This window comes from Puma concolor, chromosome D4 (assembly GCF_028749965.1).
Source record: "Puma concolor isolate L17-30 chromosome D4, mPumCon1.1.hap2, whole genome shotgun sequence".
In the NCBI taxonomy this organism is placed as follows: Eukaryota; Metazoa; Chordata; class Mammalia; order Carnivora; family Felidae; genus Puma; species Puma concolor.
Genome location: NC_141679.1, coordinates 70,370,638 through 70,384,876, shown reverse-complemented (window position 1 = coordinate 70,384,876; position 14,239 = coordinate 70,370,638). Strand labels below are relative to the sequence as shown.

Genomic DNA, 14,239 nt, shown 5'->3' with positions numbered 1-14,239 from the left:
GCGTGGAACAGCTAATTTCACAAAAGGTTTCTGAGCATTGTTTTGTTTAGGAACCCATACTTCCTTTCTATGTATGACATGACAGGGAATTTTAGAATTCTAGTTGTTTGGCCTGATAACAATATTGTCCATCCCTAGATCCCTTCTTGGTTGAGTCTTATCACCTAGGAAATCATTTGATTAATTCCATGATACTTCTAGCAAAGGAAGTCGGATGGCACCGAAGGAAAGTAAGTACAAACCCAACAGACAGTGTAATTAATTGCATGTTGTAGCCGGGCACTGGACTCGTACCGAGGAGTGACTAAGGTAAAAAAACAAACAAACAAACAAACAAAGAGTATTAAAGATAAAGACCTTGGAGGTATCCTGGTTAACAGACAAGAAGTGTTAACAACTGAAACCTTAACTTTGCAGAGAGGAAAGAACAAAGGAAAAGAGCAAAAGCACGTGCCGGTTAAAGCGCCGCAGCGGGTGGCTCTGGTGGTCTTGTCTGGTGGATCTTGAGGGAAGGTGGCACTTCCTGTGGTTACCAGTGCGGTCCCAATGGTCTTGGGTGGGAGGTGCAACTTCCTGCTGTTATCTGTTCTGGAATGATTCCTCAGATTTCTTTGTGTGAGGTCTCAGGACAGCCTCCCAGGGATTTTGTGTGGCTTATGCTTTTTGACTTGGGAGGCATGGGTTCCCTGTTGTGTTAGTTGTTAACAGTACCTAGTAAGGTCCGTCTCACGGAGGTTTGACTGCATTCTTTCTTTGAGGTCTGACGTAGTAACTTAAAAAAGTAAGGAAATTTGTGTTATTATTCAAAAGAATGCTAGGACAGAGAGTTAATAGAATATTTTGGTGATTCAAAAGAAAACTTATCTAGGCACAAAATAACTGAGGTCATTTTATGGAAAGAAAACACGAATTTTATTCTTTTTGTGTATTGTCTATGTTATAATTTGCAGTAAGATTTAGAAGCCTTTTCTGTGAATAAATCAATTAACATTGAATATATCCTTGAAATTATCTTTTTGTCATTTATCGAATTAAAGTTTATTAATGTACCTCTGTATGTATATGTAGACATACATAAATATGTATGTATAATAAAGTTAACTTTAATCTTAAAATATAATTTATCTAAGGGGCACCTGGCTGGCTCATTCAGTAGAGTGTGTGATTCTCAGTCTCAGGGTTGTGAGTTTGAGCCCCACGTTGGTTGTAAAGATTATTTAAAAAAAAATAAAATCTTTAAACATTTATACATTCTATTAATCTACAGTCCTTATATAATATATGTGAATAAGGATAAATTAAAACTATTATATATATTACATATATATTTCAAAGCTTAGAAACTGTTCAGGTATCCAAATATTATATATCAAGTAATTCAACATTTTCTAAAGTCTTAACATTTTATTTTATTTTATTTATTTATTTTTTTTAAATTTTTTTTTCAACGTTTTTATTTATTTTTGGGACAGAGAGAGACAGAGCATGAACGGGGGAGGGGCAGAGAGAGAGGGAGACACAGAATCGGAAACAGGCTCCAGGCTCTGAGCCATCAGCCCAGAGCCTGACGTGGGGCTCGAACTCCCGGACCGCGAGATCGTATCCTGGCTGAAGTCGGACGCTTAACCGACTGCGCCACCCAGGCGCCCCAAGTCTTAGCATTTTCATTAAGTATATGGAAATTATAATTTTAGTTAAAACATTAAATCCTTATGATTCATAGTATTGTAAGAATTTTACAAGATCAGAACCCTTTAAAAGACATCTGTCCTATGATTTTACGTAAACACAATTTTATATTTTGTAATCTTGAAAAGTTTGCTTCAACCGTGATTCTTTTCTTGTCCCATAAAACCAACATACAAAATTTAGAAGGTTTACATCTTGAAGTTTTAATCTTAGTTTTATATGAACTAGAATACTGTCTTAGCATTAATCTTATATAATAAAACCAGGGCAATAACTTTATATAATAAAACCAAGGCAAGGGCGCCTGGGTGGCTCAGTCAGTTAAGCATGCCACTCTTGATTGTGGCTGAGGTCATGATCTCAGAGTTGTGAGATCAAGCTGTGAGTTGGGATCCATGCTGAGCATGGAGCCTGATTGGGATTCTCACTCTCCCTCTCTCTCTGTCCCTTCCCTGCTCATGTGCTATCTCTCTCCCTCCTTATCTCTCTCTCAAAATAAATAAACATTAAAAAAAAAAAAAGCCACAAGGCAATATAGGCATAGATTGTCTCAATCAATATGATTAACTCATTCTAATTTATCCAAAATTTATTTATGAGACAATTACAGGATACTTTAAAAAATACACTTTATAAACTTTGTATTCATGAAACAAAATTTAAGTAATCTTAAAGTCATAATTAAAAGCTCTTATATTAGGGGCACCTGGGTGGCTCAGTCGGTTAAGCATCTGACTTTGGTCCAGGTCATGATCTCACAGTTTGTGAGTTCGAGCCCCGCGTCAGGCTCTGTGCTGACAGCTCGGATCCTGGAGCCTGTTTTGGATTCTGTGTCTCCCTCTCTTTCTGCCCCTCCCCAGCTCATGCTCGCACTCTGTCTCTGTCAAAAATAAATAAACTTAAAAAAAAATTTAAAAGCTCTTATAATTGAAGCTAAGTTCTCTCATAGCTATAGTAATGAAGGCTACTATTTAAATACATTTGTCTACATTTTATAATGCAAAATAGTTTACTGACATTTTTATTTTCTTTATTCTTTGACATTTTTGACTATATGGTATGCAAAATAATGACCATGATTTTTTTTTTTTTTCTGAGCAATTGATCTTTAAAAATTCCCAAGTGAGGGAAAAACAGAGGGACAGACCAACAACAAAGTGAGTGGAGTGCCTGGGTGGCTCAGTTGGTTAAATGTTTGACTTCTGCTCAGGTCATGATCTTGTGGTTAGTGAGTTAGAGCCCTGCATTGGGCTCCCTGATGGCAGTGTGGAGCCTGCTTGGGATTTTTTCTCTCTTCTCTCTCTCTGCCCCTCCCCTGCTTTCTCTCTCTCTCTCTCTCTCTCTCTCTCTCTCTCTCTCTCTCTCTCATAAATAAATAAACTTAAAAAAAAAGTAAGAGGTAGCTTTAGACAAATATGAAATTATCAATGTAAAAGGTTATCTTTTCGGGGCACCTGGGTGGCTCAGTCTGTTAAGTGACTTCGGCTGAGGTCATGATCTCACGGTTTGTGGGTTTGAGCCCTGCGTCGGGCTCTGTGCTGATTGCGCAGAGCCTGGAGCCTGCTTTGGATTCTGTGTCTCCCTCTCTCTCTGCTCCTCCCCCACTCACGCTCTGTCTCTCTCTCAAAAAATAAATAAATATTAAAAAAAAAAAGGTTATCTTTTCTCTGTAAGGAAAAGGGAGAAAGTTTAGATGCAGGCAAACCTGTTTCTTATATACATAGACCCAAAAGAGAAAGTCATTATAGGTTTAAACAGTAACTCAAGCCCTTGACAATTTTATCAAGCCATACAATTAAAAGCCAGTGTTTATTAATCCCTACAGAATGGAAACAGAGGGGAAATCTACATTAATCACAGTGATCTCTCTCTTTTAGACCAGTTATACAATCTCCTGAGAGTTTCTGTTCCCTTTTTGCCTTAGGCATTTCTCAAATGAACATTCCTGTTCATGTCAAAGTTCCCCTAGTGGCCACTATAATTCTAATTTATCCTCAGTGAAGTTATGCCATGTGCTAGCACAGACTTATTAGCAGACAAGCCCATGAGAGATTTTTTGACTGTTGTTCAGAGGTAAAATATCACTTGTGTTTTAAGTCCTCAGCCCTAAGGTTAGGCTGCTTCTACTTGCTGACCTGGGAAATCAGCAGCCACCTGGCTCTGTGTGGAGAGATCTTTCAAAGCCAATTTCTCATACCCAGAGAAGACTGGAGAAAGTTCTCATAGACAAACAGAAGCTGGTGGACAAACATAAGGCAGAAGATGGTGTTAAAAGTCAAACTTCACCAGGGGACACTCAGGTCTGACCAGAAACCAAAAATTCTAGCAGACAAATATTAAACTGGTTGTATCTTTGGTCCTTTGATATCGGAATCTAAATTCAGTGTAAAATCACACAATCAGAGACAAAGAGACCTTCAGTGTCTTGAGATTCAAGGAGTCTCAGATATGCACATTAGTACTGAGTTAAGGAGGCCAAAGCTTAGTAGGGAGGGTATTGACCGAGTATCAAGAGAACCTCCAAGTGTCCTAATCAGGACACCAGGAACAAACTTATAGTTGACAAAGTCAGGTTTATTGGCTTGTTGGGAGGTCACATACCAGAGGAACCATGGCATGTGCCACCAAGAAAGGGAAAAATTATGATGCAGTTTTAAGGAGGGATGGCATTTAGGTGAAATTTATTTTTTTTAAACATTTATTTATTTTTGAGAGTGAGAGAGAGAGAGAGAGAGAAAACGAGTGGAAAGGGGCAGAGAGAGAAGACACAGAATCCAAACCAGGTTCCAGGCTCTGAGCTGTCAGAACAGAGCCTGATGCAGGGCCCAAACTCACGAATTGTGAGATCATGACCTGAGCTGAAGTCAGACGCTTAACTGCCACCCAGGCGCCCCTGAAATTGATATGAAACAGTATTTTGATAAGTTAAAGCAAAGGAGGGCTGTATGTAAAAGGGATAACATCAGGTCTGGATGGTGAAATGGGACACAAGGTCTCCTTTTCTTAGAAACTACAAATTAAGATAGATGTAGAATGATATACCCCTGAACCCCTATCTTGAATCTGTACCTGGGTTGGATATCAAGGCAGTTGCTCTGTGTCAAAGTGAATTAGATCCTGTAGGCAACAGCAGGATGTGTTGTTCTTACTGAAATTATTTCAAAAATGAAGTTTCTGATAAACTATGATTTTAGAAAGCAAGATTTCTTAGTAACAAAGTAATAGTCATGCTACTGAGTGTCATTAGGACACTTTACAGCTGCAGTGTTTCCTTGGGAGAAATAGAATTTTCTGCTAATTTTGCAGCTGGCTTTATCTGTGTTCTGTGTCTGTTTTCCCAGCTTGATGAATGACATGGTGGATTTTCATTGTCTCAGGCCAAACTAATTTTCACTTTCTCAACATGTAACTCAGTCTCTTGTTTTACCAGCCTGTAGAACTTGCCAGAAGGAAGCTGTGGTGGCATGGGACTTTTTCTGGAAGTGATTAATCTCTTCCCTTCTTTTCTGTTTCCCCGCTTCTTAAGATGGGCTGTGCAATTTTGGGGCCCCAGTGCTGCCTGCGGTTGTTCCTGAAGGAGGAACCCACAGGGAACAGAATGAGAAAGCAAGTCTTGGGATGAGGTTTATAAAAGGTGTACAGCTTTCTCCACTATCCAAAACTAGTGTGTTCCTATGAAAACTTTCATAAGCCAAAGAAGAAAAAAATAGCATAAAGCAAACATTACCATTTCTAGAAATTATTTTGAATGTTCCCACCTTCCCCGCACCCAAAAAAAAAAAAAAAAAACTTCTTAGGCTTTTCTGATACCTTAGGGCACATCTTGCTAAGGGAGGCACAGAATAAATTGAGATAGAGCACAGATGCTCACAGACATAGTTCAGAGCTCTGGTGGCTGGAGGCTGAGATGCTGAGTGTAGTTCCTGGGGAAGGAACTTGGTGGGGTCGCTCTCACTGCCACTGCTACTGCTTGGGGTGCGGCCTGCCTCTATAACTGCAACACAAACGCTGAATGCTATTTTCACTCTTCACCTTTTGATGGTAAAAGCAAAAATTCTCTTTGGAATTCTTTCAGGTAGTGAAAACAGGTAGTAATGTAGGTCTTTCATAAAAGCAAAGTGAGGGAAGTACATGTATCATGGGTATAGGATGTTCTAATGGGCAGGGGCAGTATGCCTTAGGGGCCCTTACCCTCTCCAGACCCTCTTGTTCCTATTCTGTGTCAGTAACTGCTGGGTCAAGACCTGAGCAGGGAGGGTTGGGAAGGCATCCGTGTGGAGGGTGACCTTCTGTTTTTAGCAGGCCTGTGAAAGATGCTGCTCTGTCAGTGTCCCCTTTGTTCCTTCGGCTCCTCTGCCTGAGTTGTCTTTAACTCTGGCCTCCACTCTTTTACCAGACCTTCCAGAAAACCCATTACCAGCCCTTCAGGCTGAGCCCATTCACTGTTTTTTTTTAAACTTTTTTTTTTTTAACGTTTTATTTTTGACAGACAGAGACACAGCATGTGAACAGGGGAGGGGCAGAGAGAGAGGGAGACACAGAATCCAAAGCAGGCTCCAGGCTCGGAGCTGGTGGCACAGAGCCTGATGTGGGGCTTGAAATCACAGAGCTGTGAGATCATGACCTGATCCAAAGTGAGACGCCTAACCAACTGAGCCACCCAGGCGCCTCTGAGCCCATTCGCTTCTGGCCTATTTATCAGCCTCCCTTCCCAGGACCCTGCAGAATCCTGTCAACCCTTGCATCTCCCTAGCTCGTGTCTGACTCTGCTCCCACAGAGCCTGTTTCCTTCTCTCTGTGCTCTGCCCTTCACAGTGGGCCCCACTCCCTCATCCCTGCTTTCCCCCTATTACTGCCGCCAGAGGCTCTCCCAAATTCTCAATCTTCTCTTTTACCACTCCAATGATGGCTTTATCTCCTCTGCCTGGGAATCCTCCTTGCCTTGGTCTCACCTCATCTTTCACTATCCTTCCTTCATCCCCACAAACCAGTTTCCTCATTTTTTCCCCCAAGATCCCTCTGCTTCCATTTGACCCCAGGCTCCCTTATTCAGTCTCATCACTGGGCACCAGATCCCTTTTTGCCCTGGAGCTACAATCGTAACAGACCGTCTTCTACTCCCCTCATTTACCCTTCCTCCTCTCCTCTGGAACACACAGAACTACTAGACCCTCTTACGCAACCAGATCCCACCTCTTCGTATGATGCTACCCTCTTTGTAAGGACCTCAGCTTCCCATTTCTCCCAATACCTCATTCCATTCATTCCATGAATCCCACTGATTCATTTGCCTGTCAGCCCCCTCCGCCAACTGTCTCTGCCCCACCATTGCTGGACTCTAACAGTGATGGTTTTTGGCTTGATTTCAAGTCTTACTGAGCACTGTCCCAGAGAGCTCATCTTCAGAAAACCCCCTTCTGTCTGGCCTCTTCTGTTGCAACAACCTCAAGCATTGATTGCTCGAAACACTTGCTCATTTCCACCTTCTGGTGGCAGGTGTCTGCTGAGGACTTGTTTCTCCCTACCTTCGCATACTGTGATTTCCAGCAGGAGTTTTTTTCTCTTTGTCCATCAGGTTCTATCTCTGGGTAGATCCTGTAACCAGATATGTAGATGCAGGTAGACATGCTTTCCTCAGCTCTACTGTCCAGAAGCTCCTGGAGGTACAAGTCACAAAGAGTACGATTTCCAGATTTGGGAGGGCAAAGAGGAGGGGATCATTTCTTTAAAAACTTTTTTTTAATATTTATTTATTTTTGAGACAGAGAGAGAGACAGAGCATGAGCAGGGGAGGGCCAGAGAGAGAGGGAGACACAGAATCCAAAGCAGGCTCCAGGCTCTAAGCTGTCAGCACAGAGCCCAACGCAGGGCTCGAACCCACGAGCTGTGAGATCATGACCAGAGCTGAAGTCAGATGCTTAACCGGCTGATCCACCCAGGCGCCTCTTTCTTAAGGAGGGGATCATTTCTAAAACAACAGAGGACACATTACCAACTCCATTGTTCTGTGATTCCCTTAGTGTCACTTGCTGTTCCATAACCCTCTGACTCTTCTGGATATGTGAAGGTGAACTAGAGAAATTGCATAGTCTGTAGGAACTTACAAATCCCCAAACCTTCAGAGACTCTGCAGCAGAAATGTAGCTAGTTCTTCTGAGGTCCTTACTCTGCACAGCAAGTCCCTGTTGGCTACTCTCCTGTCGTTTGACCGTTGTCCCTCACCACTTTCTCTTATTTAGTCTCTAATGCCCTCCTCCTGCAACCCAAATGCAGATAACCAATCCCCAGACCTTTTCCCCCACCCTTGGAGGAAAGTTCTAGAGAGGAAGAACTTACCAAAGAAGGAGGGTACCTTCTCTAAGTTGAGTTTCCACTTTAGGAATATGATAATGGAGATAAATTTAGGAATGAATTGGAATTCTTTCGAGGATTAAACAGTTGAGGGAGATAGTCAAGGTCAAAGCATCCCCAGCTCTGGAGCAGCCTGGGTCAGCAGAAGCCCTGTGTCCATAAGCTTCAGGCCCCAAGGAAGAGCCAGAAAAAGAATGTAGCCCCAAAGGATGAGAGGGCCCTTAGGATATCCAAAACATACATGCATCAAAGAAAGGAGGTAGGACTTGGGGACATACCAATCCAAGCAGTCACCCTCCCATCCCAGGGACTTAGGTGACACCCTAATGAACAAGACCCATAGTTTTTGCCCCAGCTGGAATAAAGTAACAAAACATCACTTGGGAACAAAGGACGAGATGCTGTTTCAGCAGCTTTGTCCTGGGACACAGGCTAAGGGCAAGTAGGTTGCTTCCAAAAACTCCATCACCTGTGCGTTGTCCATATCCAAATTGAAACCAGAGGGGTCTGGGTAAAGTATCACAGTCATTGTTACAAGCATTTGGGACACATCAGTGAGAAAAACAAAACTCCCTGCCCTTGTCGAGTTTACATCATTGGTTCTTGAGTCTCCTTCCCCTCAAACTGCTCAAAACTCTATCAGACCTCCTTCATTTTCCTCAAGCCTCCACCTCAACACCTCCTCAACACATTTTGCTGTGTGGCCTGCTCCTGAAAGGTACCGCAAGCCTTCCCATGGGAGCCTTTCGTCATCAGATCTTCTAAAGGGTTGCATCCCACCCTCCTTTCCTCCTTCCTTACTGCTGTGTGAAGGAGGGGTCCTTCCGGGAGGCCTTCCTTGACCCTCCCAAAGAAGGATGGGTGTCTTCACTTTCATCATCACAACTCTTGTTGCACTATGTTGCAACTCTGGGCGACCTTCCCTCTTCTCTGAGCTTCCCTGGGGGGCCTTCTCTCTCTCCCTCACTGCTGGCCTGTGTGTCACACCCAGGTAACGGTCAATAACCGTGAGGGAATTGACGACGGAGATTGGAGGAAGCCTCTGGGGGCGGGGCTGCATCCCGGGGCGGGGCCACGCCAGGGCGGGGCCACGCCAGGGGCGGGGCCGAAGTCTGGGGCAGGGCCGAAGTCTGGGGCGGGGCCGAAGTCTGGGGCGGGGCCGCTTGGGGTTCTCTTCACGCTTTCAGGTGGTGGTCAGCCTGGCTTCCCTTCAGGGTATTGAGTCGGGAAGGAAAAGCTGGGGCTTCCCCCTCACGGACCGGGTTAGGATGGGGCCTTCCCGCTCTGCCTGCGGGGCTTCACCAGCAGTCCCTCACCTCAGCCCGCAGGGCATTACATTGGGGCCGCACGGGCCCGGGTCGGCCTTCGAAGGCCCGGAGAGGCCTCAAGAGGCTCTGAGCGCCTGCCGCCCTCTCTGCAGGAGCTCGGCTCAGGTCACCTCCATCAGCCTCACTGACTGCTGCCTGTTGAGGCCGCACTGCCCTGGCTACCCGGCAGGTCCCTGGGCCCAGGTCCCAGTGTCATGGTCCCAGGGGCTGGAGCGCTACGCACACCCGCCTAGTGAGGCCGCCGCAGGAGTGGAAGAAGTGGAAGGGGCCGGAGAGCCTCTGTTCAACGCCGGGTTCCGGCTGGCCCACAGACTGTGCTGCAGCTGCCGCGGGGGCTTGGCGAGGCCAGCGTCTCACGCTCCCCCACGACCAGTATCCACCGAGGGTGCTGGGCCAGCGCTGGAAACTGTTTTCTGGGAAGCTGCCAGGCTATGGCTCCTGAGAGCGACCAGGGGAAGGCCCTCAGCACAGCCTGACGGTGGAGGCACGAGGTCACCCCTGAGTGGCAGAAGACGGAAGCCGGTGCAGACTCCGGAGTCCCAGGTCCTACCGCGCGGCGCAGGCCTCCAGCACAGCGCGTGGAGTTGCCTTCACGACTCAGGTAGGCTTCAACTCCAGCCTTGCTTTGGTGGGAGGGCCCTCAGCGTCGGGGTCTCCGGGTGTGATGGGCGTCGCCAGAGATGGGAGCAAACGCTGCGTTTCTTCTTTTGGACAGGTTTTCTTGCATGAGTGTTATCTAGCAAGTTTACAAGATACGGATTACCCCGTAATAGCCGTGCTCGTAGGCTCGACCCCAAACATTTAATGCTAACACGTGTTGCATTTCTTTCCAGACTTTGCTATGCCTATTTTCAGTGTTTAAATAATATACATACGTATATTATTTGTGAAAGGTGGGAAAACATTTAACGTTTTATTGTAAGCAATTTCGGCATTGTTATATACTGTTCGTAAACATCATTTTAAATATGTTCCATATTAGCTCAGCCTTTCTATTTTTTCTTTGATATTCAGGTTTGTTCTAAGTTTTTGATATTATACATTTTGTGCATAATTGCACTTGGTTCTGAACTGTTATTCCAAAAAATCACAAAGCTTTTCCAGAAGTTAAGATGATTTTTTCTTTCTTTCTTTTAATGTTTATGTATTTTTGAGAGGGAGAGAGCACAAGCTGGGGAGGGGCAGAGAGAGAGGGAGACACAGAATCTGAAGGAGGCTCCAGGCTCTGAGCTGTCAGCACAGAGCCGGATGTGGGGATCAGACTGATGAACGGTGAGATTATGACCTGAGCCCAAGTGGGTTGCTCAACCAACTGAGCCACCCAGGCGCCCTGTGAATTTCAGATGATTTTCTAATCCAGGATTCTACCCTTGAGCCATTTCTCTTCTTTTCTTATGGTCTCCTTAGGCGAGATATCTACCCATCAAGTAAGTTATTTCAATGCTGACTTTTCCCTTTTGCTTCAAATTTATACATCCCCCTGCTTGCTAAACATTCCCCACCTTGGTTTCCCACAGGTGCCCCACACCTAAAATCCATAAATTTAGCTTATCATCTTCCTCTGCCATCACCGCCCTTGCTATCCTAGTCCCAGTATCAATTGGTAGCACCTGGTCACCACACCAGAAACAGGTGAGCCTTTCTATGCTCCACCTCCTTCATTCTTCCCACGATTAGTCACCAATATTTAGCAACTATCTGCTAAATATTTCTCAGATTTTAATCTCCTTTCAGTTCTTACTCCCCCCCCCCCCCCCCCCCCGGTAGTTCAGACCCTTATCATCTGTCACCAAACTATGCAGTAGCCTCTTAGCTAATCTCTGTTTCTAACTTATCCTCTATTTGCTGATCTCTACTTTTTTAGCTTCTTTTGTTACTCTCTACTCTGCATGTTTTTACTCCGGTAATAAACGCCTGTTTTTTTCAGTGTTTCCACATCTTTACTCATTATGATTTTTCTACTTGGAGCGCCTTAGGCAGATAAATACTAGAATTCTCACTGTCTACTACAGTAGGTCATAGGCTTTATTATTTTTTTTAAAGGAATTTGCCTATTTCATATAAGTTGTTGAATTTATTGTCATAGTTCATAATATTTCCTTATTTTTCTTTTAATGTTAATAGATCTGGTGATGTTCCTTATTTCATTTTTGATATTGGTAATTGTGTCTTTTGTGATCAGGCTGACTAGAGGTTTATTGTCATTTTCTTTGCAGAGAAATAGCTTTTGGTTTCTTTGATTTTCTTATTTTTGTTTTTTATTTGATAGATTTCTGCTCATATTTTTATTATGTTCTTCCTTCTGTTTGCTGCCTTCTCTTTCCTTGTCCTATTTTTTCAGGTAATACTTATTAGATCACTAATTTGAGACCATTTTTCCCTTAATGTAATTTTTTTTTAAGTGAACATAACCTCAAGATTGTATTGTCTTTATAATAATGATCCTTTAGCTTTTTCTCTTGTTATCTCTTCCTAGTTCAAAATGCCTGCAGTTCCTAATAGCCAGCTTTCTTTTAGATCCATAGCTGGGCTCAATGCATTCTAGCCTCAGTATAATCTTCTTTGTAGTGTTAACCTTTTTGTGGAAAATTGGCTTACTCTGCTTGCCACAGTTACTTTGCCTCCTGTCCTAGCACTGCTTCCCCTGGACACATGACAATCCTTGCCTTTCTTGTACTGTGTTATTTTGTTGGCATTTGCCACCCTTCTTAGAGAAAGTCTGGTGGGTTTTAGGAATGTTTACCATGTTTGCATGGCTATTTTCATTATACATGTTTAATGTTACAAATCTCCCTATATATTCTGATTTATCTGTAGCCCATAAATTTTGATACGTCGTTTTTATTTTCAATTGAGATTGTTATTTAAATTTCTTTTTTTCAAAGTTAATTTTTCAGAGTGAGTGAGTGCAAGAATGCAAGTGTGGGAGTGGGGGAGGGGCAGAGAGAAACCAAGAAAGAGAGAATCCCAAGCAGGCTCCATGCTGTTAGTACATCAGTAAGGAGTCCCCCATGGAGCTTGAACCCATGAACCGTGAGATCATGACCTGAGCTGAAATCAACAGTTGGACACCGAACCGACTGAGCCACCTAGGTGCCCCTATTTTTTAAATTTCTTATTTGGCTTTTTCTTTGAGTAATTTAGAAGTATGTTTTTAATTTTCAAATTTTGGGATTTTTCCAAATACTTTTCTATTTTGATTTCTAATTTAATTCCATTATGGTGAGAACATACTTTGTATAATTTCAATATTTTAAACTTGAGGTTTGTTTTATGAACAGTGTATGTTCTATCTTGGTGACTGTTTCATGTGTACTTGGAAAGAATATGTATTCTGCTGTTTGTTGGATAGAGTTCTCAATAAACATTAGGTCAAGTTAGTTTATAGTGTTTTTCATGTCTTCTGTGTCCTTCCTAATTTTTTTTCCACTTCCTTTATTACTGAGGGAGCATTGTTGAAGTGTCCAAATCTAGTTGTGGAGTTATTTGTGTCTCCTCTGGGCTCCGTCAATTTTTGCTTAATGTCAGCTGAAGCTCCACTGTTAGATATAATACATTTAGGATTCTTACATCTTGCTGGTGAATTGTATCCTTTATTATTATCTAATGACTCTCTATATGTGGTAATACTCCTGTTCTGAAGTGCACTTTGTCTGATCTTTACAAAGGCACATCAGCTTTCTTTGCATTAGTGTTTGCATGGTATATCTTTTTGCTTCTTTTAAACTTTTAACCTAGTTATGTCTTCATCTTGAAGGTAAATTTCTTGTACACCACGTATCATGGTGTCTTGCTTTTTTATCCAATCTTACAATCCCTGTCTTTTAATTGAGGTGCATAGACCATTTAACATTGCTATTATTGATATGGTTTTATTTATGTATTTATTTTATTTTTTATTAAAAAAATGTAAGCTTATTTATTTTGTGAGAGGGGGAGGGGTAGAGAGAGAGAAAGAGAGAGAGAGAGAGAGAGAGAGAGAGAGAGAGGGAGGGAGAGAGAGAGAATCCCAATCAGGCTCCACACTTGGAGCCCCACGTGGTGCTCTAACTCAAGAACCATGAGATCATGACCTGAGCTGAACCAAGAGTTGACGCTTAACTGATGGAGCCACCCATGCTCCCGATATGGTTATATTTAAATCTACCATCCTGTCAGCTGTTTACTCTTTGTTCTGTTTGTTCTTTGTTCCTTTCTCCTCCTTTGCCAACTTGCTTTTGAATTATTTATGACTCTGTTTTCTCTTAACTCTTGTCTTGTTAAACCTCTTTTAATTTTTTTTTACACTGCATATCATAAGATTTAAAATATTCATCTTTAATTTACACATTGTAAAATATTCATCTTCAAAAAAATACTCATCTTCAAATAATATTATACCACTTCATGTATAGTGTAAGAACCTTACAACAAGATATTTTTTCCTTTACCCCATCCTTTGTGCTATTATCATATACCTAGGGGCTGTATTATTTCAAATTATTTTAAATTTCTTAAGTAATATAAGATTTTTTGAGTAAAAATATTAAAACATTTCACAGTCTGAAGTCCCCTTGACCATCCCTTCCTTGGAGGTGAACAGTGTTATCAGTTTCTTATACATTGTTCTAAATCTTTTCTATGTCTGTACTGTGTGTGTGTGCGTGTGTGTGTGTGTTTATATACATATATATACCCTTAGAATATGCACAGTTTTTTTGTTTTGTTTTTGTTTTTTTACATATAAGATATCATACTGTCCATACCAGTCTATGGCCTCTTCTTCTTTTATTCAACAACATATCTTGTCTGTCTACTCATATTAGTACTCATAGATCTGCCTCATTCTTGAATTGCTACATAGTACTCTGTTAAATGAGTTGCTTACCATG

At 42.4% G+C, this 14,239-nt stretch overlaps 1 long non-coding RNA gene and 1 pseudogene across 1 annotated transcript; both read right to left on the bottom strand.

Moving 5' to 3' along the window:
• Positions 1–248: 248 nt before the first annotated feature.
• Positions 249–8,069, bottom strand: LOC147574983 (uncharacterized). Its single transcript, XR_015242936.1, has 2 exons — positions 7,215–8,069; positions 249–772 (listed from the first exon to the last, which is right to left on the bottom strand). It is a non-coding gene; the product is annotated as an uncharacterized LOC147574983 (long non-coding RNA).
• A 3,745-nt stretch (positions 8,070–11,814) lies between these two features.
• LOC147574982 (large ribosomal subunit protein eL42-like) lies at positions 11,815–12,282 on the bottom strand (annotated as a pseudogene).
• Positions 12,283–14,239: the final 1,957 nt, after the last annotated feature.